Source organism: Sesamum indicum, unplaced genomic scaffold (assembly GCF_000512975.1).
Source record: "Sesamum indicum cultivar Zhongzhi No. 13 unplaced genomic scaffold, S_indicum_v1.0 scaffold00232, whole genome shotgun sequence".
Classification (NCBI taxonomy): domain Eukaryota; kingdom Viridiplantae; phylum Streptophyta; class Magnoliopsida; order Lamiales; family Pedaliaceae; genus Sesamum; species Sesamum indicum.
In genome coordinates, this window is record NW_011628126.1 from 23,205 (window position 1) to 27,885 (window position 4,681).

Below are 4,681 nucleotides of genomic sequence, written 5' to 3' on the forward strand. Positions count from 1 at the left end.
TTTATCAAAGGAACAAACATGCCATAGATAAAAAGAAAATCACAACCCCATAATGTAGATGATAAATATCAAGAACTCAAGATAACAATGCAAACATATAAAGGAATGCTTGATGGATGAAATGAAGAGTGAAAGCCAAGAAAATGATCAACTTTTAACCACCATTATCACTTTGCAAAGACTTTCTAGTTTCTTTGTCATTGTTTTCAAAGACGTCTTTGCCACCTCATACACCTTCATCCAGCATGCATGAAGACATAAGAAAAACAGATAATTTTGAAATTCCACAACCAAACTGCATGTTCACAAGAGGAATTAGTGTACTGTGCATCATTCGCTATTGTTGGATAAATAAATTACAAATAGAACTTACTTCTAAAGTCTTCATGAATCCTCAAGCTCTACCGCCTTCTTGGACCATTCCTCCGAACCTTCCTTAAACGAGTGTACAAGCTTGGTTACCTATGTGGTCCAGAAACATTGAAACACAAAGACGTTGACAAATGCATTAGATGTGGCAAATGTCTACACACACACACATATATATATATATGAACAACCAATCCATTGCTTAAAAAGATAAGTAGTTGTTAAGACGAAGCCTTAACCAACCATCAATCATGAACTTATAAGGGCATCATACAACTAAGAACAACATGAATCATTACATACACACAAAGTCACAAATACAGCCAAAAGTGACACTCATATAAACAAGACCGTCGTGCTTTGTTATATTGATCGCCAGCATGGTAAGTCCTCAAAGGTACCTAAAAGATCTTTGTTATATTGATCGCCAGCATGGTAAGTCCTCAAAGGTACCTAAAAGATTTTGACAATACTTATGTTCGATTTATTCTCCTCCCAATGTCATTGTGCTACTAGTGCTTAACTCAATACCACCCAATCTCCATGCCCAAATATTATACTCCTTCAACCCTTGAACAACATTAAAAAGATAAACATAGGACGAGGACCAGCCCACCCATCCACTCAAAAGAATAGCTAGCACTACCAATGAACTAATGAATGGGTTCGCATAAGTTTCAGATCTATTAACAAGTTGAATATTTTTCGAGAAAAAAAAAATGAATGTGTTTTGGGGGTAGCTGATCATAATTCAATCTTGAGTAGCATAATCATTCATGATACATGTACTCACAAAGCTGCACAACTCAGTAAATTACCAAATGAAACAATATTTGAGCAGAAGCTCATCAGCTTCAATATTACCCAAACTGACTAAATACAGGAATATCACGAATAACGTCTACATAAGACCAAACTGTACAGAAAATCCTAATTTGAGGATTGTTCAAACAGCAGAAACAGCCTGTCACTCACAATATGGTTATAGATGATGAATGTATTCAACTTGGAAAGGAGACTGAACTGTTCGTGGTAATAACCAACAATGATAAATTGTGAAGGCCCTTAAAACCATCAGAAATTGAAGCTGGTTCTTGAATTAGAAGATAAAGAGGGATGAAAATTGGATTTGGACAGGTCAAGGGGACCAAACATCATAAAAGAAAAAGTGGCTTCCATTAAAACTTCATGTAATAGAATTCATCATTCAAAAAGAACTAGCATGGTTCTGAAAATTAATTGTTACAAAAAATTATCTATTTGTATAATTTTAAATTCTAAGAGTTTGATGAATTTTTTGGTTATTATTACAGTATAAAAAGCTTAGGATAAATTATATTTTGCTATCCGAATTACGCCTATTTTTACACTTCGCTATAGAACACTGCATTCTTCATTTTTGTTTTTCTTTTTTGCCTTTTCATTTCTTCTCTTCATTCTCTCAAATATTATTCCTTGCTGTTACCAATAGAGGCATAACCATGCATGACATTGTAATTATTAGCTTTCTTATATATGTAAAAAACAAACATTTTCCAACATTTAAGTACCTGTAAGCATGATAATAAAGATCTATGAAGCACTTTATTCTCCACAACACACCTAAATGAAAACCACAAACAAGATTATCTGTGAACATTACAGGTTTCATCACGGAAGGAGACAGCTGCAGAATTGTGCTTACCCTAGTATTTCTTTGTTAATGTCTCTGGCATTGTACCTTGTATATCCAAAACCAGTGTAATCCCAAACCTAGAAGAAGACATTCATCAAATTCAGATGTAAACTGTTCCAACAATCCTTAGTAACATTTTTCTAATTTTAAGTAGAAGAAAATTACTGATTATATAGAGCAAGTTAAACACATTAGGATTGTCAAAGCAAAAATTAAATGAAAGAAGCACTAGAAAGCAAGATAAAGATGACATGTAAGATGGAGGGAGAAAGTATTTGCAAGGAAGTGAGAGCAAACTTAGGACATCAACAGAGAGTATTCCAGTATTCCTTCTTTATCTATCAATATATGAACAATGAGAAAATATTGGGCCAAGAAGGATTGTTCAAACAGGAGTAACATTTCGTAATACCATAATTTGAGGCCTCCTCCTCGCTCTGTCTCTCCCCCCTGCTTTTCTTGGTTTTCTTTACTCTATTCTTTTGGGTGAGGAATGAACACAAGAAAAAAGAAATGAAGGTGAGAGGGTTTCACCATGTGAGTGTCGGTGGGGTTTGATGATGGGGAGAAAACGGTGGTTTAAGGGTTTTTACCAGCGGGGTTTTCCTTCCTTGGATTTGTACCCACATCCGCAGCTGCTTCTCCCGCGGGTGCTGCCGTACCATCACATTCGAACCTTTGGGTCGGCCATACCACCATGAACTTCACCTGCTTTCTTTAACTTTTTTCCTCGAAGAAGTGAACAGAGGAGAAGGGAAATGGTTTGATGGTGGGGTTGGGTGAGGGTATTTTGGTGGTGGGAGGACGGAACTGCGGCGTCTCTCCTTCGCCGGCTTTGGCTTTCTTGGAGGGAGAAAATGAGGGGTATTGTTTGAGGTGTGAGAAGAAGAATTGCAAGAGGTGTGACGGCCTTCCTCGTACCTGCAACATCACCCACTTGCCTCATCTGCTTCTCCACATTCAGCAACATCTCAATTTTCGCCTCCAAATCTCCGCCTCCATTTTCCTACAAAATTAAACCAAAACATTCGATAAATCACAGCACGAGATACAAAATGGGTAAGCCAACAATAGCGTATAAGCTAATTGGAAATCAGGAACGCGCATTTGCTTACCATTTCGATCGAATAGATACGACCAATTGGGGAATTTTTCGTTCAATCGATGAAAAACAAAACCCTAGAGAGAGAGAGAGAAAGAGGAGAGAGTTGAAATATGTTTTACCATGCGACCATCTTACCGCTAATAAACCTTTTACAAAATTATAAAATTTTTATTATACATTTTGACCCCTGAATTACGTTTATTATAACAAAAGTCCCCATAAAAAAATAATTGGGCAAATTGCAATTTTCGTCCAGTTTCTTAGGGGTTGTGACATTTTCAGTCCAGGTCTTTATCAAAATAGTATTGTGGAACAATAATTAAAAAAATTTGGCAATTTTAGGACAAATTACCCTAGATCAGCCGGAATTGTGCACGAGGGAGGCACGTTAGCTTTTGAAAATTGGGGGAAGCTGACGTGTCCGGTGAAACTGCTTATGTGTAAAAAGAAAGGGGGGGGGACATGACGTGGCATCGCTGACGTGGAAAAAAAGCCACGTCAGCTTGCCCATAGTTAAAAATCGCAAGTTTTCTTTTGCAAACAAAATTGACAGCTAACCCCATCCGCTCCCAATCTTTGCTAGAAAAATTCGCTCCCAAGCCAAGCCACGATTTAAGGAGAAATTGAGCAAGGAATTGAAGATGAGCAGTGTTTCATCTCTCGTCGATTGCTATTGTGGAAAGAGGGCAGTGCTTCGGACCTCATGGACTGAGATCAATCCTGGAAGGAGATTCCATTCATGTAAAAACTACAATGTAAGTTTGTTTTTCTTTTGTGTTCATCTCCACTTTGCAGAAATTTCTCCTCATTATATTTTTCTTATTTTCTTAACTGATTGTAGATGGGTGGGTGTGGTTTTTTTGATTGGGAGGACCCTCCAATGTGTAGAAGGGCACGTACAATTATCCCAGGTTTATTGCGCAAGAAGAGTGAAATGGAAGCTGAAATTTTGAAACTAAATTTCAGGCATGGAAGACTTTGGAGACTGATAGTTGTTTTGTTGGTTGTTTGCATAACATAATGTGCGGTGAGTGTTGGATTGTGTTCAAAGAAGCAACAAGAAAAATGTAGGGTGTAGAAGATGAAGAAGATGGTTAGGTTTAGTTCATATTGTACTATGTTTAGCAAGTGTTTGAATGTATTGTATTTGGTTATTTTGAAGTACTTGTAGCACAAAATCCATATGTAGTCATTTGGTTATGTGTAATGGAATTTTCCCCTGTTTCAATGTATTGTATTTAGTATTTAGTCTCATCTTTCAATTGATTGTATTACAAATTCATATGTAACCATTTTGTTATGTGTAATGAAATTTCTGCAAACATAATTTATGCCCTGGACTGTAATCTCATACTTTTTGCAAATCAAAACTTCACTTGCACAATCCAAAATTTCTGCAAACCAAAATTTCAACAATGCCAATAAAAAACAAAATACTTAAATACCCCTGTTTCAGCATATTTCACTTCACTTGCACAATGCAAACAATGCAAAAAATACAAACAAAAAACAGAACCATAATTTCTGCAAAC

At 36.5% G+C, this 4,681-nt stretch overlaps 1 protein-coding gene and 1 long non-coding RNA gene across 4 annotated transcripts in view; both read right to left on the reverse strand.

Annotated features, from left to right (window-relative positions):
* LOC105179891 (lysine-specific demethylase JMJ705-like) overlaps nucleotides 1–525 on the reverse strand; it is a 4,611-nt gene extending 4,086 nt beyond the window's left edge. Inside the window, exon 1 of the transcript XR_002286409.1 lies at nucleotides 374–525. The gene's annotated coding sequence lies outside the window, so the exon portion shown is untranslated. The remainder of the gene's footprint in view (nucleotides 1–373) is intronic.
* A 1,231-nt stretch (nucleotides 526–1,756) lies between these two features.
* Nucleotides 1,757–3,203, reverse strand: LOC110011409. 3 transcript variants are annotated; one of them, XR_002286411.1, is made up of 5 exons: nucleotides 3,160–3,203; nucleotides 2,638–3,050; nucleotides 2,457–2,523; nucleotides 1,920–2,121; nucleotides 1,757–1,827 (listed from the first exon to the last, which is right to left on the reverse strand). It is a non-coding gene; the product is annotated as an uncharacterized LOC110011409 (long non-coding RNA). The 3 variants fall into 3 exon arrangements; XR_002286412.1 differs by having other exon boundaries at nucleotides 1,760–1,971; nucleotides 2,054–2,121; XR_002286410.1 differs by having other exon boundaries at nucleotides 1,760–2,121.
* Nucleotides 3,204–4,681: the final 1,478 nt, after the last annotated feature.